The 27,093-nt window shown below is 38.7% G+C and overlaps 1 pseudogene; it reads right to left on the bottom strand.

Moving 5' to 3' along the window:
• On the bottom strand, nt 1-26,889 carry LOC129533309 (large ribosomal subunit protein eL21-like; annotated as a pseudogene).
• Between the last annotated feature and the right edge of the window lie 204 nt (nt 26,890-27,093).

The raw sequence follows: 27,093 nt of genomic DNA, 5'->3' as shown, positions 1-27,093 counted from the left end.
ACCAGGAAACAGCCACTATAAAAATAAATTTGAATTTAATTGCACAATGCAGCTTTTTAAAAGCCCTTTCCTTTTAACTTTGTATTAAGTTATATTAAGTTAGCCTGACCTTCTTGTAATTTATCTCACCTACAAGGTTTCACCAAATTTGATAGATGCTGAATTACCTGTGACTGACTTATGTTTTTTGTTAGCTTTGAATATGAAAAAGGAAGTTTCCAAATTCTTTTGTTAGTATCGGTTTAAACAGGACTATAATAATCAATCAAAATAAGCTCATTTATTAACACAATTTGAATATCCCTTTTCCTAAATACATAGGATCAGAAGAGTTTTGGATTTGGGATTTTGGGGGATTTTGAAACATTTGCATATACATAATGAGATATGAGACCCAAGACTAAACACAAAATGCACTTATGTTTTGTATATACCTTATTCACACAGCCTGAAGCTCATTTAATACACTATTTTAATAATGCGCATGAAACAAAGTTGTGTACACTGAATCATCAGATGGCAAAGGTGTCATTATCTCAGCCACTCATGTGGACAATCTGTGGTTGTTTGACATCATCCTTATTCCTGACTTTGAATTTATATGCTACAAATTAACAATCATTTTCACTTATTCACACATAAGTACTTAACAGTAAAAAAACAACATCCCATTAATACAGTTAAAAAATAATATGTTCAGGGTAACTCAGCAGCACAGTAGCTTCACTAGAACACCTGCATCAGCTGCTAAACAACAGTAGCAACGAATAACAGCAGGCTTTCAGCCTCCACCTATGATGCTGTGTTGTGATTAAAAGGTTACTGTCCACTGTATTTTATATTTTTAGGTGAGAAGAAACATCAGAAGAAGTCGAAGGACCAGGAAGTGGGTCTTCTAGGGACTAAGAGGCATTCTGCTGAATGGCTTTTAAAAATGTTTCCTCTAGACTCTTCTGCCTCATTAACAACAGTTGCTGTCTCAGAAGTCTCTTTGATTTTGTAAACTGTCATGATTTCTCATTCTTGAATGAATGCACGCTGCTCTAGTCCTTCAATAAGCCCATCACACATTTTCACCATGTTGTCTATAAGCACTTTTTCTGTAGTGTTAACAAAATCAAATTTATGACTATTATGACAATTACCTTGATTCAGAACCATTTTGGTTATTCTACCATCAGGTGGTGAATGAACAACTGGAGCCTCATTATCGATGTCAAAAACTTCTTCAGGCTGGGCATGGTGGTTCACGCCTGTCTTCTCAGCACTTTGGGAGGCTGAGGCAGGCGGTTTGCTTGAGCCTAGGACTTCGAGACCAGCCTGGGCAATATGGAGAAACCCCATCTTTGCCAAAAATACAAAAATTACCTAGGTGTAGTGGTGTGCACCTGTAGTCTCAGATACTTGGGAGGCTCAGGTGGGAGAATCGCTTGAGCCCAGGAGGTTGCTGTTGTTGTGAGCCATGATCACACCACTGCACTGCAGCCTGGGCAACAGAGTGTGACCCTGTGTCAAAAACAAAACAAAACTTCTTCAATAGGCCGGGCATGGTGGCTCACACCTGTAATCCCAGCACTTTGGGAAGCGGAGGTGGGAGGATCACTTGAGGTCAGGAGTTTGAGACCAGCCTGGCCAACATGGTGAAACCCCATATCTATTAAAAACACAGACACACACAAATTAACCGGGCATGGTGGCATGCACCTGTAGTCCCAGCTACTTGGGAGGCTGAGCCACGAGAATGGCTTGAGCCAGAGAGGCAGAGGTTGCAGTGAGCCAAGATCAGCCTGGGCAACTGAGCGAGACTCCATCTCAAAAACCCCAAAAATGGCAGGGTGTGGTGGCTTATGCCTGTAATCCCAGCACTTTGAGACGCTGAGGCGGGCGGATCACAAGGTCAGGAGTTTGAGACCAGCCTGGCCAATATTGTGAAAACCCATCTCTACTAAAAATACAAAAAATAGCCAGGCATGGTGGCGGGTGCCTGCAGTCCCAGCTACTTGGGAGGCTGAGGCAGGGGGAGTCCCTTGAACCTGGGAGGTGGAGGTTGCAATGAGCTGAGATCGAGCCACTGCACTCCAGCCTGGGAGACAGAGCAAGACTCTGTCTCAAAATAAATAAATAAATAAACCCCCAAAATGAAAAAACTTCTTTAATATAAGAAGAAAGTAAAAAAACTTCTTCCAGCTTCACTAATGGACTCCGAAGGTATATTTTTTGCATATGTAAGAAGGCCAGACATCATTTTTTTTCTCACTTGACATACAGAATCGTTCAAACTTGTCACCTTGCTCGTCATCATCACTGAAGACAGTTGCAGGCCAGAAGTTGTGCCAGACATGCCCAACCATGTGTTTAGTCATTGTGTTCCAAGCACTGGCAATAGCATATATAGTATCCTTCAGGCTAAACTCCTTTTGAAAACTTTCCACAGCCACGCCTCTGTTCACTATTGCTAGCATGCTGTTCAAAAAGTTTATTGATCTAAGGATAGCATGGTCATATGGCTAAATTAATAAAGTCATCTTTGTGAGAAAGTATATGACATAAACATTTTTGCTGAGGATCTCAGGTGAAGGATGAGCAGAACAGTTGTCAAGGAATAACAAGATCTTTGAGTGGACATCCGGTTCAGCTTTTCTGCAGTGTGCATGAACCACTGGTACAAAATATTTGAGAAACTGCCAGAAAAAAATGTCCCTGGTGATCCATGCCTTTTTGTTGGCATAATAATGGACTAGTAAGAAATTCACTCCTTGTAAACATCAAGTATGCATGCTTTTGCCTATCACAGCAAGTTTACACTCTGTGTGGCTGTTGCATTAGCACATCCCAGCACAGTTATTCTATCCTTAGTATCCTGAATTCCTACAGGAGCTGCCTCATCAGCTGTAGTCAGAGTCTTCCTGGGGTAATAATGCCAAAACAGAGATGTTTCATCAGCATTATAGACTTTTTCTGGGATAAGACTCTCATCAGCAATGACCTTGTCAAACTGATACACTTTTATGTGTTTTATTTAATTTTGTTTTTTATTTTTTAAGAGACAGGGTCTCACTCTGTCATCCAGGTAGGAGTGCAGTGCAGTGGCATGATCAGAGCTCACCGTAGCCTCAAATTCCTGGGCTCAAGTGGTCCTCCAGCCTCAGCTTCTGGAGTATCTAGGACTACAGGCATGAACCACCACCCAGCTAATTTTTTTAAAAAAGATTTGTAGCAATTGGGTCACGCTATTTTGCCCAGGCTGGTCTCAAACTCCTGGGCTCAAGCAATCCTCCTGCCTCACCCTCCCAAAGAGGTGGAATTACAGGCATGTGCCACTGCATCCAGCTGATGCTGGCAAACTCATCAATGAATTGCTCCGCTGCTTCACGATCAGCAGAAGTTTTATCACCACAAATCTTTAAAAATTTAATGCCAGGTCTGTTCCTAAATTTCTGCAACCAGCCTATTGACTACTCATAGTTCTCTTCAATTTTCAATTCATCGTGACAGATCTTTGCTTGTTTCATGATCTACATACTATGAAGTGGCATGTGTTTGTTCACTGCAACACTGACAAACCCACTCTTTCAACACATGATTGAGGTCTTTATTTTTAACTTTATGCCGTGTTTTTCTATTTTTAATTAACTTCTATTCATCACTTTCAGCATAGAACTTCAACAGTCCTGTTTCTTCATGTCATACAGGGTGGTCATTCTAACACCACACTGCTGTAAGATGTTTCACACTTATACCACTGTCCAGTTTGTCCAATAGCTTGACTCTCTGTGCTATAGATAAATATTCTTCCTCTTTCTCTTACCACTGTTACCCATAGGGGTATCTGTAGGGCTTTTTGATATTTTCAACAATATCTTTACAGAGAGTAAGCAAAAATAAAGTAAGTAATGCACGTGGGTCTTGGTCCCATGTGGGGCATCATGGGGAACCTGCTGTTGGCATATCTGGCCTGCACACATGCCATGTTATTACCTTTTGTGGGTGTGCTTGCATGAAGGAATCTGGGCATGCCTAGAAAATATACATCACAATTAAAGGGCCTGGGAGGGTGTTTCTTTGCTCGGGGACACTGAAGGAATTGTGTGTTGTGCATCTGTGTTTTGACTTCGACTCATCACGTGAGGTCAGCTGTGAAGTTTTCCACTTGTGGTGTCATGTCAGCACTCAAAAAGTTTCAGATTTTCAAGCATTTTGGATTTGGGGTTTTCATATTAAGGATGCCCAACCTCTTTATTCAGTTGTCTTATGGGGAATTGAGTCCAGTGAAGGGTATCAAGGAATCATAAAATGTTGAGCAGGGAAGTAGTTCAGAAATTTCCAAACTCAAAGTCCTCTAGAGAGATGAAGTATTTCCCCTAAGTCCACGATGCTTAGTGAAAATGTCAGTACAGGTTCATCTTTTTTTGTTGCAATTCTGAAATCTCAAAGTTGAAATCTTAAAATCCAAAGTTTTGTTTTTTAAAAATTTAGTGCCTAACTTATGCAGCAAAACGTGCCCTACACCAACATGAGGCTATCCATCCTACTTAATATGAATATTCATACATTTTCCTGAAGACACGCTGATGTGCTGGATTACAGAAACCTTTCCAGGACCTCCATGGAGGTGTATATACACCATGAAGCTTTTCTACAGTCTGAAGAATTCTAAGTTACAAAACAAATCTGGTCTCAAGGGTTCTGGATAACAAGTTTTATGAATCCCTAATAATAGTCATTAATTACTGGGCATTTGCTTTGCACCACATATTGTCCTACAATTTTAGATGCATTTTCATAACTTTGATTTGACACATTCCACTGACCTCACCTGCTATCTTTCCAGCTCACTAATTCTATTACCCCAATTCCAAACCTTTTAAACCAAGGGTCTCTCCACCATTGGTCCTTCTCCCACTTTGCACTTGAGGTCCTATCTTCTCTTTATAATCACCTGACTTAAATGCTTTGGTCAATTATTATGCTGTAAATACTCACTTCAGAATCCCTCAAATCCGTTGCCCTTCTCTGGCTTTGACTTATTTGTTTAGCAAAACACAACCCTAGTGAAACCCACCTCTTTCCCTGCACTGGAATGGTTGAATATGTCTGGTGAAAACCATGCTGACTGATCTCGTTTTGAGTTCATAGTCATTAACCCTTAACTGGGCCCTTAATGCTGCCTGGCATTCATAGCCAGGCATGAGGTTCACAGCAGGATGAGGTTCCCCTCATCCATTCACTCTCCTGTTCTCCTAGAGAACAAGCTCATACTTCCTTCTTCCCCTCAAGAATACTCCTTTCCCCACTTACTCTTAGGTGATTACTATGCTACCTATTTCTCTAAGAAAAGTGAGAGAAACAGAAGAAAACCTCCACAGACTCCCACAACCACATACTCTCCTACCAGTCACTGTACCCACACTCTCAGCCTTCCTGCCTAGTTCCTATGAAAACTCCCCGTGAGTCCCTGGCACCAACCCCTCTCATACTCAAGCACATTCTCCTCTTTCCTGTATTGTCAATTTTCACCCAATCATGCACAGAGTTAGATCAACAACACAAACCTCCCATAGCCACCCACCCACATCAGCAATCTGTTAAATGGTTAGACGGGCTCCTCCATTTCACACCAAGCTCTGACAATAGCCTCAAGGTCCTATACAACCTGATCTGCAGTTACTTCACTTCTGCCTCTCCAACCACTCTGTCTTCTCTGATCTTTGCTGTCAAACATGCCTGGCATACACCTGTCCTCTGGCCTTTGTAATGGCTCTTCCCTTTGCCTTGAATCTGCTGCCTCTAGATATCCACATGGCTTACTCCCTCACCAGTTTCACATCTTTGCTCATGTTATCTTCTCAATGGAGGCTACCCTGTCTCCCCTATACAAAATTGTAACCCACTACCAGCCTCCCATATCCCCCAACCCTGCCTTTGGAACCCTTACCCTGCACTGCTATTTTCTTAGCACACAGAACTTCTAACATATTAATATATTTTCTTATGGTTATGGTGTTTTGCTTCCCATCCCCCTCCCCTCACTAGACTGTACATGCCACAAAGACAAGGATCTGTATTCTGTTCACTGACATATCCCAAACACCTGGAACAACGCCTGACACATAGTAGGCATTCAGTCCATGCTGAATGAATGTCATAGTTTAAATTTCACAAAAATCTAATGTGTTAGGTTTTATATTATCTTTATTTTATATATGAAGAAACAGACTAAGTTTTAAAAATAGGCCCATGGTCAATTTACAAGAAAGGGAGACAGCCAGGAGCCCAGTCTTCCTGATTCCACAGTCTACTTGCTAAATGGCCAGGCCATGTGGCCTCCCTACAGTGCACTTGCCTCAAGGTTTGGAATAAACATGCTGAACTGCATCTACCGTCAATAAACCATCATCAAATGCCACAGAATTTTATTGTGTCCTCTTGGGGTACATGACAGCTTGGTAGTTTTGATCTAACATCAAATTCTACTCAATTTACTTCCTGACTCCAGAAGATAACAGGTCCAAAAGCTCATCTATTCTAGGCCAAAGAGGTTGGTTTCATTCATGTATCTTTTTTTTTTTTTTTTTTTTTGAGACAGAGTCTCACTCTGTTGCCCAGGCTGGAGTGCAGTGGCACGACCTCAGCTCACTGCAACCTCTGCCTCAGTCTCCTGAGTAGCTGGGATTACAGCAGTGCACCATCATGCCTGGCTAATTTTTGTATTTTTAGTAGAGACGGATTTTCACTATGTTGGCCAGGCTTGTCTCAAACTCTTGACCTCAAGTGATCCACCCCTGCCTCAGCCTCCTAAAGTGCTGGCCAGGCTGGTCTAGAACTCCTGACCTCAAGTGATCCGCCTTGAGGTCACTTGGCCTCCCAAAGTGCTGGGATTACAGGGGTGAGCCACCGCGCCTGGCCATTTATCCACTGATTCATTCATTTATTGAGCACCGACATGCTGAGGGTATCCTGTAGATGGTTGATTTGGATGCAGTCAGTAAACCAAATTTCTCGTCTTGAAACTACCATGAAGGAAAAAATGCCCACATCATTTTTGGAACTAAATCCACAGATGAAAAATCATCTTTTCTCTAACTGCATCAGAACTAATGCTACTCCCTCCAGCTCAGGAAGAGCCTCCTATCCCAGCCCCTGTGCTAGAGCCTCCATTCCAGTGGAAGTAAATGTGAGCTACATGACTGACAGCTTACTAGTTCTGAATAGCTTTGTACTGGAATTTGGAAGGAATATGTATAGTGCTCAATATGAAGCTCAGTTTGGCTTCAGGGACCATTTTAATTAAATTAATTATCTCTAAAAGAAACACTTAGAGCTGTTTAAGCCCAAACAATAGGTACTTGTTCTCATTTCTAATAGGAGTCACATTGTTCAGAGAGTTCTCTTGGTGAGCTGAGGACAATGTTACCACCAGCTATTTAAGGAAGGCCTTCCCCTTCTTGCCCCATGCCTTCTCTCTCACACACAGGAGAGAGGCTTTCAGAGAAGTGGGATGGAGAGCCTGGCACATTAATGTACCAAATCTACAAATGCACTCCACTGCTTTCTTTTTTGTTGTTTTTTGATTTTTTTGTTTTGTTTTGTTTTACAGCCAGAGGTCTTTTATTTTATTTTATTTTATTAACACCTACGATGCCATGAATTCACAGGGAATAGGTTCCAGCAGCTCAGGCTCCTTCCCACAAGCTTTCACAAAGTGCGCTTCTCTGGGTGGAGCAGGCTGGTGCTTCACTTGTACCCAGGTACCTTCTTCTTTGGCTTCTTTCTTTTTCTGATCATTTTCCTTCACACATTTCAGGAAGCTATCTCGGCTCTTAGAGTGCTTAATGTGCTCAATATGCACATTAATTCTCTTGGCAAGAATCTTACCCTTGTTTGTTTACGACAATGCCAACAGCATGCTGGGGAACACTGTAGACTTTCAGTTTTGCCATGGTAACACCTGTGGGGCATTCCCTTTTGAACAGTATCCATTCCGTTGATGTGTACCATACCACCTTTCTTATAGATTCGCATATTTGTGACCAAAGGAACAAGTCCACGTTTTCTAAAAGGCCTAGAGAATGTATATCGGTGCCTCTCCTCTTCCCCCTTTGTGTTCATCATTGTGGCAAATTACTGGAAGGTGGCAGTTTTGGCCGAAAGGAAGGACTGCTTCCTTAACTTTCCTAACTCATATGTGTCTTGTGTTTGTTTCTGTTGTGGATTCTTAGTCACATGGTCTTGTTCTGTATGGTCTGCATTTTCAGGAAAAGGGTCCCAGCCTAAGTGGCCCTTGTTCCCGTGAAGAAATAGGCAGTGTCACTTTTACTTTGTGTTCTCCTTTCCTCCACCATTTCCTCCTAGTGTGTCCTTGTTTTCAGAAACACTAGACTGATTTTTAAAAATAATATTGTATACTCCGCCTCACTGCAAGAAGACTCAATCTGGCTTCTTCACTCCATTCTTTTTTTTTTTTTTTTTTTTTTTGAGACAGAGTTCGCTTTTTCGCCCAGGCTGGAGTGAAGTGGCGCAATCTTGGCTCACTGCGACCTCCGCCCCACAAGTTCAAGTGATTCTCCTGCCTCAACCTCCCGAGTAGCTGTGATTATAGGTGCCTACCACCACGCCTGGCTAATTTTTGTATTCTTAATAGAGACGGAGTTTCTCCATGTCGGCCAGGCTGGTCTCGAACTCCTGACCTCAGGTGATCCACCTGCCTCAGCCTCCCAAAGTGCTGGGATTACAGGCATGAGCCACCGCCCCTGGCCTCTTCATTCCATTCTATCTGTTCTTTTTATTATTGCAGTACAAAGAAGTAAAATGATATCTCCCTCTCATCTTCTGCTCCTCACAGTCAGCCATGCCCCCACAACCTTGTCATCACTAGGAAAAGGAATGTAGGAGGGCTCTCTTCACCCCCGACATTCACTTTTCAGAGCTGTGTGTTATTTTTAAGGATGCATCATGGCTTTGTGGGAAAGCCTTAGTGTGTGTGTGTGTGTGTGTGTGTGTGTGTGTGTAATTCCAGTCAAAGGTAAGAGTGTTTAAAGCTTTTCTGTGTTGTGCTAAGCCCTTCTCCCTGAGTCTTCTCTCTTAGATACAGTGTGATCCATCTAACTCCAGTGACTCCTTAGCAGAGCTGCAAATGGCCATGCCAAGTACAGGGTGTTGGTCTCTGTTCTTTGGTCTCTCTCTCAGTGAGTGAAGAGTGGACAAGGCACACAAAAGAGAACTCTAAAGGCAGTCAATCAATACTGCAGACTGACTGACAATGGCAGTATTAAGTGCCATAGTGGTTGGGTTTACTGGAATGAGTGCAAAATAAGGACCAGAGCTGGCCAAGTTAGCTTTACATAATAACACTAGGCAATTGGTATTGGAAGAGATGGCTAAAGCCCAGGCCACAGGATAAGCAGGTCCCTTCCAGCTTTGACTATAGTTTTGGTGTTTGTTTTTTTGTTTTGTTTTGTTTTTGTTTTTTTGTGAGACAGGGTCTCTATCTCCCAGGCTGGAGTGCAGTGGTATGATCCTGGCTCACTGCAGCCTTGACTTCCTGGACTCAAGCAATCCCCCCACCTCAGCATCCCAAATAGCTGGGACTACAAGCATGCCACCATGGCTGGCTAATTTTTGTATTTTCTGTAGAGACAGGGTTTTATCATGTTTTCCAGGCTGGTCTTGAACTCCTGAGCTCAAGTGATTTGCCTGCCTCAGCCTCCCAGAGTGCTGAGATTACAGGTGTGAGCCACCGTGCTCAGCCTTCACCTTTAACTATCTGTAGTTATTTAGCAAGTAGGACTTGGTCTGCAGCACAGTGGTAATTCCACTACTCTTTAACTAAAGTGAGAAGTAACAATGACACTCAGAATTATTTTTAATTTACTTTTGGTATATTCTAATTCATTAATGAGCAAATAACTGAAAAAAGAAGAAAAACATGTTAATCTTCCATCGTTATTGGAAAAAAACAGCTTTGTTGTAACTAAAATTTCATGAATTATTAATTTGAGACAAGGTCTCACTTTGTCACCGAGGCTGGAGTGCATGGAGTGCAGTGGTGTGATCATGGCTCACTGCAGCCTCAAACTCTTGGGTTCAAGCAATCCTCCCACTTCAGCCTCTAAAATAACTAGAACTACAGGTATGCACCACCATGCCAGGCTAATTTTTTAAATTATTTTTTGTAGAGACAGGGTCTTCCTATGTTGCCCAGGCTGGTCTCAAACTCCTGGCCTCAAATGATCCTCCCACGTCAGCCTTCCAACATGCTGGAATTATACTCAGCCTCATGACTAATTGTTAATGTCTGTTTTTTTCTTTCTTTCTCTAGAATGACCCAACCCATTTGACAAAAAACATTGTTTTGAATGCACAAATTCCAAATCATATCAACATCACTTGTTTACAGATAACAATCAAGTGGGTAGGCCAAATCCAAATAACCAATTTTTAAAGTTTTTCTAATATGCCTTGGTACCATGTATTTTGTATCTTAACAATATTGACCTCTACAGGTACGGAAGCAGAGACCTAGTAAAGATTAATGGCAAAAGTCAGTGCGTTAACAGATTAGATTGCAGCAACCCTTAATCACGAACTGCTAAACTTTAGACCATGAGCTACCTGTTTCCTAAGATCATCTTAGTGTACAGAAGAGTTTCCATATTTGAAAACAAATTTTGAAAATGGGGGAAAAAGTGAGGTAAATGAGGGTATTAATCACACTCTGCTTTCCATGTTCTAATGCTTAGTAAATTTACTTGGCACACACACATTCTTACATTAGGAAATACATTTAAGTGAGTCTAAGTTTAATCGTTTCACTCACTGAAAAAAAAAATCTACTTTATACAATTTGGAGAAAGGAAAAGATTATTCTGTAGTTGGAAAGGCAAGTATTATACTCTTAGGCTACCCTCTTAACTCTGCTTTGGACAAACACAATAAAGGATAAAAATGTTTATGCTGCTTTTCTTCCCTGTGTTTTCCCCATAGGACAGTCTGTATGTGGTCTAAAATCATGACCTATCAGAGACTTACATATTTTTAAAGTAGACTGGAGCCTCAGTGTCATCTCTCTTCATCATGATACTGTATTACCTTTTATCAGCCACATCAGGGAAGTATACTTGTTCATTTAAATCAAGGGTCAAACCAAATACTCACATGTGTGGGAGGAGTTCTTTTTATAACATGACAATGTGTCTATCTTTTGTTTTGGCCTGTATTGATGATTTAATGATGAACTTCCTCCCTGATGTTTATTCAAAGACATTATTATCCTTCTTTTCATTCTAAGGGATTTGGGGGCTATTATCTTTTAGCAGTGGCTGGTATAGGTGAAAGCAGTGACAAAGCTTCTCAAAGCAAGGAATAAGGCAGTGAAGCCACCGACACATAAAGCCATGGGAGAAACAAGGCCATGGGAGAAATATGACTTTCCTCAGGTTAAAGTCGTGGGGTTAAAACCCTTTTATATTAAAACAAGTATGATTATAAAATGTACTTATTGAACAAACATTTATGGTGCATTTATCATGTGTCAGGCAATATTCTTGATTCTGGAAATATACTGGTGAAAGTTAAGGTGGCCAGACGCGGCACCCAATTTCATGGAGCTGGTATTCTAATAGAGAATGACAAAAATATGAATAAGAAATTCAGATAGTGAAAAGTGTAATGAAGAAAATATACAATGTCACAGTGACAGCGCAGAAGAGCTCATTCAGACTGGCAGGTTGGGAAAAGTTTCACTGAAGAAGGGACATTTGAGCTGAGACCTGAAATCCTAAGAGGAGGGGGTCATTCTAGGCAGAGACAACAATGAATAAACAACCCCAAGGGAAAACTAACTTTGCCTTTCTGAGTAACCGAAAAAGACAATGCAGTCAGACTGGAGTGGGTGGAACACTGATGATAAGAAATGATGTCAAAAGGCAGGCAATGGCCAGACTGTGTAGAACACTGGGAGAATAGCTAAAGAGGCAATTGCAATTCAGGTAAGAACTGATAGAAGATAACGGAAACTTAGAAAAAATGAAAAGCGATGGATATGAAGGAAAAATTAATGTACTGCAGGTGTATTTTTGAAGTAGATTATGAGATTATGGGAAATGGAGGAGAAATGACAGCTCCTGGGTTTTTGTCTGAGTGAAATATATGAGTGAAAGGAGAAGGACCATATAGTGAGATGAGGAAGAATGAAAAAAAGAACCATTTCACAGCGAGAAAGTCAAGAGTACTGTTTTAGCCATTTTAAGTATGAAACACCTTTTTATTATTCAAGTAGCGAACGGTCAAGTGGGCATTTAGGTATCTAAAGTTATAGCTCAGTGGAAAGGTCAGAACTGGCAATATAAATCTGTACATAAGATGGTATCTAAACCATGCAATTAGATGAGATCAGTATAAAAACAGAAAAGTCTTAGGCCTGAGCCTGGAGCACACCAACACTTAAGGCTTAAGAGGAAGACCTACAGCCAATGGACAGAGCAAGAAGCAAGAAACTGGGAGAGCATGCTGTTAAAGAAGCCAAGAAAAGACAGACAGTGCATGAAGAGGACTTAATAAATGCGGCAGGAGTTAAGAGAGAGATGACTGATTTGGCAAAGTGGAGGTGTTTGTAATCTTGACAAGAGCAGTTTCAGGGAATGGTGGGATCCAAAACCTAATTTTAGGGTCCATAGAGGTAAGCTGGAAATGTGAGGAAATTTTTGAGCAGGTTTCTGTGAAGGTGTGAGAGAAGTGGCAAAAGAAGATGTGAGGTCAAGGGAAGGTGTCGTTTTGTTTACAAATGGGAGGCAGAAGAAAATGTTTGTATGCTGATGGAATGGTCCAGTAGTCAGAGGCTGGTGTTGGAAAAAGGTGAAGAGGGAAGTTATGACACAGTAATTTTGGAGAGGAAGAGAACAAACATGTTTGTGAAGCACAGTAAGATCTTTGGGTAGTACCTATTTGAAATTTGTGGTAATGGATTTAAAATGAAATTAGTCAGCATTGGCTTTAGATTTTTCTCCAGCCCCATTCAGCTGTTAGGTGTAAGCGCAGAGTAAAGAGATGGAGCAGTGCTTAAAACAAGTTAGGACTCGCAGGTAGGAGACTATGACAGAGAGTAGATGAAGTTGATACGATTACAAAAAAGCAATTGCTAATGATAGGCTATGATAAATTCCCAACATATGTGTTTATTAAATGTTTGATGAATGACACAGACCTGGAATCAGACTTTACCCCCTTCCTAGAAGGGTAAGTCGCTGAACTTAAGTCAATACTTCCTTTACAGAATTTCTGAGAGGACTTAATTATAATTTTTGTATAGTGCCTAAAATAGGACCTGGCATTGAACAGTCACTCAATACATGTTAGTTTTCAACTCCACTTTCCAAGCACAATTTCTCTTCCTCATTCAGTTACTCAACAATCATTTCTTCAAAACAGTCTGTGCCAGGCACATACTGGGCGCTAAGATATAATAGCAAGGCTGATAAGAACCTGCTTTCATGGTATAGCAGGAGAAACAGATATTTTACAAATAACTAAACTTAATATTTATGTTCAGTTGTGATAAACACTGTGAAGACTGACCTAGGGGGATGTTGAAAACAGATTTTTAAAACTTTTAAACTTTTGTAAAAATGTTCAAAGAGAATCCGTTGTTAGAAGTTTAACATTCTGATTTATCTGTTTTGAATACGAAAAATACAAACTCAAAGTAAACATCTAAAACATAAGGCAAATCTATCCATATAGAAAAGGAATAAGAAGGTACTGACCAATGAAGTTGAAACAACACTGTCATATTAATCTCAAAAATGGACCAAACTGGCCTTTATTTTAGGGTCAGAATGCATGTGAGAGTTGGGCTCAATTCTTTTAGAATTGTTCCTTAGGATATTTCTTAAGCTTTAACTTTATGCCAGGCATTGTGCTAAGTGACAGAAAGAGAAAAGCAGCCCTTGGCATCCAGGACTTGGCTTGTTATTACCAGCTAGGCCTTGGTGTTCTCCTGTTGAACATAAACAATCTCACAGAAGACCATCAGTCAAGGTTACTCTGTGACCATGATGAAACAGAAAAGACCTCTTCACATCTTGTGTAATAAGACAAAAACAAAGTCGCAGTGCAAAGCACAAAATACTAAATATGAGTGACTGCTGCTTCTTTACAAATTACAGCTTTAACTTAGCTTCGTGTCTCCCACCTCCTAAATGAGATCTATTCAGACCAATCATAAAATTACCCCACTGCCTTACAGAATCGAAATCCAGTGCAAACTCTTGCTTGAATCCTTCCCAAATCACTCATCACAAGCCCAAATCCTAAAAGAAGGCCTTTCCAGCACTCAGGATTCCCTACAATGTATCTCTAGTTTCAACAAACAAAAAAACTCAACTTTGTTCAACTCCTTGTGTGTTCCTAGTGGTCTCCTGTGTTGAGTGGCATTACCAGTGGAATATATGCATTATATTGTATAATCCTCATAAGTATTTCTTGAAACAGGTACTATTAACAAATCCATTTTACAAATGAGGAAATGGAGGCACAGAGCTGTTAAGTAACATTTCCAAAGTCACACAGCTGGAGAGTGGCAGAACCAGAATTAGATTCCAGTCTGACCCCAGTGAAATTCCCTGATAATGTTCCAGATAATTATTTAGAATTGTTAGTAGGCTAGTCTTTCAGTTTAACAAAGGGCAAAACAGTCTTTCTATACCTCTATTCCTTCCATCTTACATACATACTCTTTGGTCTCATTGCTAAACAGTGAAACAGTTGAGTTCTTTATTTAAGGAATTTTTACTTGCTAGCTTTCCAGGTTAAAACAAATTAACACTGGAGCTTGCTAATTTTGGCTTATTTCAGGGTCAGAATGAGCTTCATCAATGACAGATTTGACCAGGTCCACTCACATTCTCAAAATCTTTCAATAGCTTCAGGCTAGAGTTAAAAAAATTTCAGCATGATACACTTGTCCCTTCTCCCTTTTCTGACCTTATCTCTTGATGCTTCTGCACAATTCATTAAACAGGTATTTTGTACCAGACCATCTCCCCATATTTTCCAATCATACAGAAATCCTCCGTACTTTTTTAACACAGCCTTTTCATGTGTTAAGCTTCAACCCATGCAACCGATGACCTTTCCACCCCAAATATATTGCTCCTTTGAAGATCCACCCTATCACTTACTTTCCTTGATTATTAGCACTTTTCATACCATGTGCTTATTCCTCCAGCCTCAACTCTTTAGAAACCAAAAGGCATTATTCTCTTTGCTATCCTTTATACTTGGCATGATGCCCGAGATTGGGCCAAGCTTAGACCTTAGACCATTTCTTCACCAAATTCAAATGTCTCCAATTTCTTTAGTAATTGGTATGGTTTGGGTCTGTGTTCCCCCACAAATCTCGTGTTGAACTGTAATCCCCAATGTTAGAAGAGGGGCTTTGTGGGAGGTGATTGGATCATGGGGGCAGATTTTTCCCTTGCTATTCTGGTAATAGTGAGTTCTCACAAGATCTGGTTGTTTATAAAAATGTGTAGTACCTCCCCCTTCATTCTCTCTTCCTCCTGCTCTCTCCATGTAGGAAGTGCCTGCTTCCCCTTTGCCTTCTGCCATAAGTTTCCTGAGGCCTCCCCAAAAGCCAAGCAGAAGCCGTCATGCTTCCTGTACAGCCTGTGGAACTGTGAGTCAATTAAACCTCTTTTCTTTATGAATTACCCAGTCTCAGGTACTTCTTTATAGCAGTACGAGAACAGAGTAACACATTTCTAGTTCTGTTACTGCACTCAAAAAATCTAAGTTTAATAAATTGTGCATTAGTCATAATGGAGGACAATTGGTTTTCAGATTATTTTCCAAAAATTTATTGTGGATCAGAAGATAACTGGATTTTTTGGGTGTGTGCTTCTCAACCAGCAATGTAAGTTCAATAGGTCTTTGGGTTACAGCAGTGTCAACTCTTAAAGTAAACTACGATTTTTTTTTTGAGGAAGTCTTCTTCTGCTTTGCCAGGCCACTGGTTATACGTGATTAGGGGACACAGTGTAATAATGAGTCTCCTTGATAATCAGTAATAATGAATCCTAATACCAAAATGCCAATACCAAAAACAAAACACCTCACAGTAGAATGATTACTTGGGGAAGCAGACTGAAGAGAATAGAAACTAGCTACTACTCTCTTTTGTATATTGAAACTTGAAATTGATGCAAAAGCAATAAAAATATTCTTTAAAGCTAAAAATGTAGTTGCTGGGGATAACAGAAATAAAGTCATACAGCTAGTGTGAAATAACTGAGACAATTTATCTATTTAAATATAATGGGCTGTCCTATGAAGAAAAACATATCAAAAGAGTGGCTTTTAAGCATAGATTAAAAAAATTGGTCCAGATTCCTTTCAGTTTCAGGAAAAAAGGTTAATCATGTATTTCAAAACTGTTAAAACTAGGGACAAAGAAAACACACTTGGCATTAAAATGTCAGTAAGTTTTTGAAAAAGATTACCTTGGAAAAGCAATTTTTGTGAGTAAATAAATTTGCTGTAATAGTATGTTCTATCTTGTTCATATTAGCAGTCTCTTATTTCTATAGGATTTGTTTTAAAAACTTCAACAATTATATCAAAGTTTCAAAAAGTTCAAAGCCTTAAACCTCTTGTTGAAGAAAGCAAAAGAACCATTTTGTCAAAACATAAAAACTCAAATTCTGAAATCTAAATGTTATTCCAAGACTATGATTGACTTCCTCTATCTCGCCAACACTTTTTAACTATTTAAAAATTGTCTTTTTTGTTGTATTCTGTTTTAAGCTGTTATAATTTTATATATCACCCCAAAATACTCTAAATAATTTTTTTTTTTTTTTGGCAGGGGGACTGGGTCTCATTGCTGCCCAGGCTGGAGAACAGTGGCATGACCATGGCTCACTGCAGCCTCAACCTTCCTGGCAGCTGGGACCACAGGTATGCACCATCATTCCCAGCTTTTTTACATGTTATTTTTATTTGTAGAAATGGGGTCTCCCTATGTTGCCCAGGCTGCTCTCAAACTCCTGGGCTCAAGGGATCCTCCCACCTTAGCCTCCCAAGTAGCTCGGACTACAGGCGCATACCACCATGCCTGGCTAATTTTTAAAAGTTTTTTTAGAGATGGGGTCTCACTGTGTTGCCCAGGCTGGTCTTGTGGGCTCAAGCGATCCTTCTGTCTCAGCCTCTCAAAGGGCAGGGATTACAGGCGTGAATCACTGCAGCCAGCTCTTTAAACAAATTTTAACATACTATTAAATTATCAGTAAATAGGTTTTAACAATGTCAGTTCCTTTACTTCATCTTCCTGTTCAATTAATTAAAACCATTCTCTAATTGATTTTGAATGATTTAATGTCATTTTGACCCTGATACAAATTTATTCCAAAAATGCAATTTTGATGAGAACATTAGAATTTTAATTAATATGGACTTACTAAAAAAGTAGTTCAATAGGGGAAACAAAGGAAAGAACCAAAACACTGTTCATGTCTATCCACTCATGTGTGAAAATGTAGCATTCAAAAATGACAGCACATTTGAAGCATAATTATAGGGACACCATAGTGGTGGAAGAAGACAGTGTAAGAAAGACAACTGTCAGAGTGCGGTACTCTGGAACATCAAAAGGCTATATTTGTCATTGATGGCTGTTTCTTTGAGAACTCCCAAACTATGTAAGTTTCTGAAACTGCTCCAGGCATTCAATAAAGCAAAAAGTACACTTATAAAAGTGTTTAAAACTTCGTGATTTTTCAAGTATATTTTATAGTTTTATCAAAAATATATCTAAAGTTTTTTTTTAAGTAGCTAAATTTTCAAACTGCACAATGACAAGCTCTTAAATGGGGGATTCTGGTCAAAAGGCATTCGGTCAGCAAAAACAATTTTAGATACTGTAGTTTTCTGCTACTAGTTAACACACTTGAATTTTATATGATACACAATTGTGCTCGCAGGAAATATATTCCTCAATCATGGTCTAAAGCCAGAAGGTTATTAGTACTGATGCCAACAACCAAAAGTAGGGCCTTTCCTGTCATTTCTCAGGCACCTGCTTGTCATTTACCCTCAAATGACAGCCTGCGGACAGCCAGGTCCCTTGGGCATAGAGTTCTTGATTCCAACGTTTCAATTCATTACACTAGTCAGCCACTATTTCCCGCACCACACTTTCAAACTTTTTCTAACTTCACAGAACTTCCCAAAATATAACTTGTTTCAAAGAATGGCAAACTGAAGTTGAATAATTGTCTTAATTTCTAGTTAATATTAATCATAAAATAGTACATTTTTATATTGCTAATTCATTTTCAAGTAGATTAATTTCTACCCATGTAGCTGCAGAATTAGAAAGGCAAGTCTCTGTAGAGCTGGTTTACTAAACAGCTGAGGAATGATGCTCGAAGTACCCTTCATTATCCCAAAGCATTTGTTACATAAGAAAACATTATGTAGACTTTATGTGCACATTATCTACAGAGAACGTAAAGTAGGTTTTACTAAAATTAATGTCACTACACATCACAGCTTACGTTTTAAAATAAAAAGAGAAATCAAAAATAAAAAAAACAAAGGATACAGTTAGCACGATTCACTTGTTTGCTTGGAAAATGCAATGAGCACACACACACACACAAACACACAAATCGGTATTTGTAGACCTGCCTTTGTAATTTAAAATGTTAATGAAATGTAAATTTTTTCAGTACAAAATTCATGACTGTTCATCCCTAGGCTGCATTGTGTCCAACCTTGTAGGAGTCCTTTTTTAAATTTTATTAGTCCCAAAAGTCCCTCATTGTCCCTTTCCCTTCCATCCTACCAGCACCAAAGAAAATACATTTGACAACCACAATTGGATCGGTGGCAGTAAAACATAAAATAATTTTAATTTAGAAAACAACACACCCCTTGCACTTTTTGTCACGAAATTAAGTTTTTAGGTTCCAAGCTATTCATCATGAAGAGAATGTGTTTAATCTGATGTGAAGTTGGCTACCCGACAGTCTAGTCAGGCTGTAGAATGTTTAACTCGGGGTCTGGTAGGCTGCCAGCCATTCTAAATGTTTTCACACGGACAAGCAATAAATAATTAAATGTCTAAGTCACAGTTCTCAGATTGGGCAGTAGATAGAACTAAAACTTAACCACTTACAGAGAGAGATAAACAATTTTTGAGTGGCTGGAATCCAACAATTTACCTTTCAGTTCCCCAGGCATAGGCGATGCTCTTTCAGTTACAGTGAGCCAGTTGTGGTCATGCTTTCTGACAAGGATTCTAAATGATCACTTTTGGGATTTTTAAAAATCACTAACAACCTGCAATGGAAGATAAGTGACAAACTTCCTAAGCCTTATTGTCATTATAAAATTAGGTTAGAGAGGTAAGGGAAGATATCTTTTTTTAAAATTTTTAAAATAAGAATAGAGACAGGTTCTTGCTATGTTGCCCAGGCTGGTCTTGAACTCCTGGGTTCAAGTAATCCTCCCACCTCGGCTTCCCAAAGTGCTAGGATTACAGGTGTGAGCCACCACATCCAGCTGGAAGATATAATTGATAAAAATATTGAAAATATACATGGTCTTCTTTCCTTCCTCCCAATTCTAACGTGGAGGGTAGAGCCAAGTGTAGTTTTAAAACCAAACTACTGGGCTGGGCACAGTGGCTCACGCCTGTGATCCTAGCACTTTGGGAAGCTGAGGTGGGTGGATCATCTGAGGTCAGGAGTTCGAGACCAGCCTGGGCAACATGGTGAAACCCCATCTCTACTAAAAATAAAAAAATTAGCCAGGCGTGGTAGCAGACACCTGTAATCCCAGTTACTCGGGAGGCTGAGGCAGGAGAATTGCTTGAACCCGGGAGGCAGGGGTTGTGGTGAGCCAAGATCACACCACTGCACTCCAGCCTGGGTGACAAACTGAGACGCTGTCGCAAAAAAAACAATTAAGCCCATATTAAAATTCTAATTTACTCATCAAAATTACAGTTTTGGAATGCATTTGTATCAAGATCAAAATGACATTCATTAAATCATTCAAAATCAACTGGAGAATGGTTTTAATTGAAGAGGAAGATAAAACAAAGGAGCTGACCCTGTTAAAACCTAGATACTTGAATAGTATGTTACAATTTGTTTAAAGGGCCAGCAAAGGACTCACGCAGGTAAATCCAAACACTTTGAGAGGCCAAGGCAGGAGGATCGCTTGAGCCCAGGAGTTCAAGAACAGCCTGGGCAACATAGTGAGACTCTGTCTCTTAAACAAATCTTTAAAAATTAGCCAGACATGGTGTGCTCATCTGTAGTCCCCGCTACTTGGGAGGCTGAGGTGGGATAATTGCTTGAGACTGGGATATGGAGGCTGCAGTGAGCCTTGATCACACCACTGCACTATAACCTGGGCAACAGAGCAAGACTCTCATAAATAAACAAACAAACAAACAAAAAACTTCCCAGCTGATTTTATGCACATCTCCACTAGATACTTCCAAGGTTTCTTCCAGCTCTGAGACTCCACCTTCTTTTAGATGGATGTGGCCTATAGCTTAGAAGCAAGACCCAATGCTAACAGAATTTGGGAAACAAACTAACAAAAAATGCCTCTCCCATCCTCCTCCCCCACTCTTTCTTCAGAGCTCTTTCTTGACACACCTGTCAACAGTTTTGATAGACAGATATAAAACATGTAATGCATTTGTTTATAGATGACCTAGTTTCATCTTTGCTCTAAAATGCATATAGAAGAAACGCTGGTCAGATGATCACAGCAGAATTACCATCCAGCAGATATGTTACAAACAGAAGACTATAAAAAGCTGGCTTTGCAGGACTAATAAATCTAGAATATTTCTAGTAAAACTTATGTATCTTCAGACAATAACTTAGAGTTTTTGTAACATGCTTGATGTGCAGAATACTACACTGCTAACATCTTATGTAGACAAACGGGTTTACCTACCTGTCAGGGTTTCTCAGCATAAGAGTTTTAAAATTTAAAGTCAGTTCTCAATATATTGATTCCAACTTGAAAAATACAAAGCTCTCAATATTTAGTATAGAAATATGTGTTTTTTCTATCTTTCACTTATAATTTATTCATAGCTGTTTTTCTCATTCTTAGAATTTTTAACTTTAGGATTACACAATGGAACAATGCTGTCGTTAATATAGAAACCATTGACAAATACAGTCAGAACTACAAGGCTGGAAACAGAAATTCATACTTATATTTTCCAATACTTATATTGTCTTTAAGCTGAAGTTAATTTTAAAAGCTTTAAAAATATTACAGGGAGAAAAAACCTCTTAAGTACAAGTAAATTAAGATATAAGACCAAAAAAAGTTACATTTGGCCTGGAAATTGAGATTTTATCCATTAAAGCAAAGTAACTGACAAGCACCCTTTGCAGGAAAAACCTACTGAAAAAGGCACTGTAAATACAGGAATTAAGAATTTCCTTTTCAGAGTTGTTTTTATTTTATTTTATTTTTCCTGTTCCATAGAAATAACAAGGCTATCCCCCTAGGCAGTGGCCCAGTCTCACCCTTTTTCAGATGTTTTTATAGATTTCTATTTCCCAGTGATTGCAGAAACTCTCTGCAATTATTTCTTGCAAAGACTATCAGATCATCCAACATTAGACTGACAGACTTCTATTTTGCTGAAATAACAAATCGTGTCAAAAGAAAGTCATTTTTCATCTCCAAATACTGCAATAAAAACCTAAGAAGCTTCCCTTATGATCAATTTTTAATTTCCTAACGTCTATAGAAACTTTTCTTCACGGTTTTTATATTTTTGGCATTTCTAACTTAAAATATCTAAAACTTTAAGTTATATGCATGAAGCATTTGTGCTTTGATTTAAAAAAAAAGTTAATATCATGCTGTTTGAACAATGTGAGCCATTAAAGGGTATGACTGTGCTACCATGGTATTCTTTTTTTTTTTTTTTTTTTTTTTGACACAGAGTCTTGCTCTGTTGCCCATGCTGGAGTGCAGTGGCGCGATCTCGGCTCACTGCAAGCTCCGCCTCCCAGGTTCACACCATTCTCCTGCCTCAGCCTCCCAAGTAGCTGGGACTACAGGCGCCCGCCACCACGCCCGGCTAATTTTTTGTTTTTTAGTAGAGACGGGGTTTCACCATGTTAGCCAGGATGGTCTCAATCTCCTGACCTTGCGATCCACCTGCCTTGGCCTCCCAAAGTGCAAGGATTACAGGAGCCACTGCGCCCGGCCCATGCTATTCTTTAGCACCTCCATGCACTGCAACCTGAGCAAACCACCTCGCTGGTTAAAGACACATCTAGTTGGTCTCTTTCCACTCACAGATGGAATACTTGGGTTTCTTTGGTAGGAAGACAGTTTTTGGAGTCTAAAATATGACACAAAGTAAGAAGCATATAACTAAAACCAATTTAATCTAGTTAATAGCCTCCTCACCTAGGAATACATTCCAACATTTGAAATACACTAGTCCTCAGAACCAAAAGAACTGGTCCATCCATAGGTTATCCTTTACAAGACAATTTCAGGTCATAAGGCACAGGAAGTGTGGCCTCAGTCATGCTCTAGGAAGGACTCAAAAAAGAGATTTAGAACTGATTTTGCCACCTCAGAAATTTTCAAGCCCTGTACTAATCAATGAGGTAATCTTTGGTGTGCCAGCCTAGGCTCCAAAAGTGGGTGGTCTTTGCAGAGGGAGGTGCTCACTCACTCTACCTCTGGCCAGAGCCAGTTCCTGCAGCTGGACCAAGGGCAGCCCACAGACTGCACTCGGCACATTTCTTCATTTCTCACTTGAGTGCCCTTCTTTAGTTTCCTTTCAACTGCCCACTTTATATCGGCTTCATTACACCACCGCTCCATTTGTAATGTAAATTGGGAAACTCGGGGAAGTTTTTCTTTTGGCCTTGTCTACGAAAGAATACCGAGAGGTATTCAAAACGTATTAACACAAATCAATGGCAGCAATAAAAGCAAAATCTCCTTAGCAACATAATCTTGATTGCAAAAGGAGAACTGAGAGCATTTAGCAGAACAGTGGCCCACATGGAATACGCATTTGTCTGGAAGAATCCAGCACAAAGCCTAAAAGAGAGATTTTGAAGAAATCCAAAATTAACTCACAGGGAACAGTTACTCTTTTTTTCAAAAGTACACAATTGGCTACATTAAATCTATCGTGTGCTTTTGGCTCAGCAACATTGTATCACACCGCTTTGCAAACTGAAATTACAACACCCTGCATGCTTCACATGAGTTAGAGGGTGTTTTTTGTTTGTTTTTTTTTTTTGGATTTTTTTTCCCTTGGTTGATTTCTTTAGTAGAGCAAACAAAAAAGTCTCAAGAAATATTCATCTCATACACAATGCAAAGAAAATTGAATGGCTATCTAACAATATCTAAGACTGTAGGTACAAAAGGTTGTGCTATCTTTTGGGCTTTCTGTGATGGATTCTAAGATAGTAACTAGTGCAAGCAGCAATGGCATTTTTTGCATAGGTCTCTATTTGTGAAAAAAGAAGCAAGGCCCTTCTGAGAATGCTCACGTTTTTCTGGTCAGGATGAAAAATTTGAATAAAAGAATAAAAATTCAGAAAATAAGTTATCAATTCTTTAAAAACTACAGTATGATGACTCAAGGAAACAAAACTAACTCACAAAACTTCCCTTTAGTTTTTGTTTCATATAGAATCAACTGTCATTTTGTATTTTAACTGAAACAATCCAGGTGATGGAGTTACCTTTACTGTCTACTGCAAAGAGATGTCTTAGTGTACTGAGTCACAGTTACGTCATCTTTGATTCTGCGTGTGTATGTGTATGTGTATTTCCATATATGGATCTATATTAGTAAAGGTTTAGACTGGAATCTGGGTCAATTGAGTAAAATGAAAAATTTGTATTACAAATAGTCACTTGATACAATGCCACAGATAAGCTGTTTTAAATAGTGCTAAACGTCTATTTACAGAAGTGGCAACTGGAATTATTTCTGCCTCCTATTGAAAGCTTAAAAACTGAAACAGGATAATTGAGAATCCTATTTACAAGCTGCATTAATTTTAAACTTAAGGGATAACTAAAACACCATTGTGGGGAAAAAAAAGGTAATATTATATAAGCTACATTTTTCCCCTATTCTTTTTTCCAACTATGATGTAAGTTCATGAACATATAACATAAAACTTTATTTAAATTCATTGTACACAGTTTCTAAACTCATATTCATAATGACGTCAATTTAATTAGTTTTTCCCCACACATTGTACAGGTCAAATCTACAGAAGCAGGTGTGTGTGCGTGTACGCATTCATTCATATTGCCATTTTAATAGACATTATTAGTTTGGCCAATTTTCTTTAAAGTGATTTGATCTAAGTTCCAGATTCCCTTTTCCAATTCCAACTACATTGGCTTACGATCTTATTTAATATATTATATTCTTTAAAGACAAAATGCTGTGAATTAGCCCATATTTTAGTTTTGAATATGGAATGGTGTGTTGAAATGACATGTTGTAGTAGACTCACTTAAAAGCAACAAAACTCAACTAGCCAAAGCAAGCCAAAATTGGGGAAAAAAAAAATCCCTAGCTCAAATTAGTCTCCATTTGTTTACTAAAAAAAGAACAATCAATACAATCAATGAAGACTTAATTTTACAAGACTAAATATACTACAACCAACACAGGACCAAAAACTAAGCCACCTTAAATATAACCCATTATGTATTTCTTCATAATTATGAAGGCCAACAAGTTTTTATCTAACAAAACAATCTCATTTTAAGAAAAATAGGCGGGGTGTGGTGGCTCACACCTGTAACCCCAGCAGTTTGGGAGGCTGAGGTGGGCGGATCACTTGAGGTCAGGAGTTTGAGACCAGTCTGGCCAACATGACAAAACGCTCTCTACAAAAAATGCAAAAATTAGCTGGGCTTGGTGGCTCACGCCTGTAATCCCAGACACTTGCGAGGCTGAGGCAGGAGAATTGCTTGAACCTGGGAGGCAGAGGCTGCAGTGAGCCAAAATCGTGCCACTGCACTCCAGCCTGGGCGACAGAGTGAGACTCCGTCTCAAAAAAAGAAAAAAAACCATGTTTATTTGGCAGTGGGATTAATATCTTAATAATGAAAGCAAAAACATAATACACACCTTTGACATTCAACTTTATATTTTACCAGTTATCTTCATTTTCTAATGTTACTAGACTTACCTGAATGCTGTATAATTATCTGAAAGCATATTTTTAGGGACCCTGCTCTTAGTTCTACATAACTGCTCACCATCAGAAATTTCTGATGATCTTATATGAAAACTATTCCATGTTCATTTAAGGATATAAATTACGTTAGTGGCAAAAAAAAAAAAAAAAAAATATAGGAACAAATTCCTGGAACCCTTTTTTTTTTTTAATGGTCACATTTATATTATAAAAGATAAATCTAAGTATATTTGTTTCAAGGTAGCCTCCCATTATCTTCTCAAAAGACATGATGATAAAGGAAAATTCTATCTAGAATAATATTTTTTCTTTTTCTTTAAAAATAATTTCCATTGTAATATATAAAGAATGTATAAAGGAAGCAAAAAGCTGTGTGCAATTCCTGACCAATGCATAACATTCACCCTTGTAAACCAAAGAGTAGGATAATAATGCAGTTATTTCTCTCAGCCAGTAGATTTCAGCATTTTGCCTTCCAATCATGTTTGCCTTGCTTCTACTGCCTCAACCGGTAAGTTTCACAATACTTTACCCTTCTGAGAGGGCATAATGCTAATAACCTCAACAAACATAAAAAGAAATACAGAATTTAAAAGTGCTTTGATACTTGCGTTAAACAAGCTCCTGTTTATAAAGACTTGGTGGCCATGTAATGAGATGTTCTAATTACCTAATTAAATAGCTGCTACTAAAGGAAGAGGAGTTCTTTAATTTAGAGCAAAAGGTTTCTTGAGGAAATACTCTTTCCTTCTCGAATATTTTAAATCTATACAGAATTTATGCCAAGAAAAAGAAATGGAACCAGTTATACTAAATTAAGAACCAGTAGAAGACACAATAGGATAGAAACTCTGCAGTCTGAGGGTACGTTATGTCTCAATAAAGTAGAGTAGACAAAACACTGACCCATCACTTATGTCTCTTGAAGGCTGCTTAACACTATGTTTCTTTAAATAAAAAACAACAGAGCAATATACAGCTTATTTGCCAAAATTAAGGATACCGGGTATGGTCACTTCATCAAAATACTTTCTAAGATAGAGAGCTAGGAAAGCAATATACTGGTTTTCATAAAGAGAAAAAAGTGATCAACTCAATATCAGAGCACCATGTCTATGAAATAGAGGGGATATAAAAAAAGGCATGATTTTGTTTAAGTATCTCAGACGTAACTATATTTTTAAAAATCTTATTAGAAACTTTCTTCAAAGTACTATATTTAATGTTTCCCTGATTTTTAAACATGCAAAGCATTATAAGTATATATAGGGAATACCCAATCTCTTCCACTGTAAATGCAAAACCTGACAATAATTCAAGTTTGCACTGACTTTGTAAATAAATTGAAAAACCTATTCAATCATTATTATTAAACATCTAACTACTTACTTTTATATAGGACTTAATAACAGGAAAATAAACTATCGAAAAATATTGCTTCACAAGGTAACACCATGAGGTAGTCATAGTATCTCCCTGCTTGGGAAATGAAAATGAAACCAAAAAGGCCAAGTAGCTGGATGATCTTGTAGAATATCAGAAATGAGTTCCAAATCAGGATCAACATCCTGAATTTCTGTTTTCAGTACTACCTATTAAGATTATAAACAACCTCTGTTAGTTCAATATGCCATTGGGGTGGGGGAGATAATGCTCCATATTACAGAAACAGAATTATGATTAATAATACCAATAATATTTAGGCTTCTCTTAATTATTATCTAAAGATCTCCATAGAAGTGCAGAACAAGATAACTCAAGATTTAAAGACATTCTTCAAATCTCAAGATATATTCCTAAAAACAACATAAAGTTGGCCATGATATCAAGGAAAAATTAAGAGTTA

This window comes from Gorilla gorilla, chromosome 3, assembly GCF_029281585.2.
Source record: "Gorilla gorilla gorilla isolate KB3781 chromosome 3, NHGRI_mGorGor1-v2.1_pri, whole genome shotgun sequence".
Classification (NCBI taxonomy): domain Eukaryota; kingdom Metazoa; phylum Chordata; class Mammalia; order Primates; family Hominidae; genus Gorilla; species Gorilla gorilla.
This window is presented reverse-complemented; position numbering and strand designations above follow the sequence as displayed.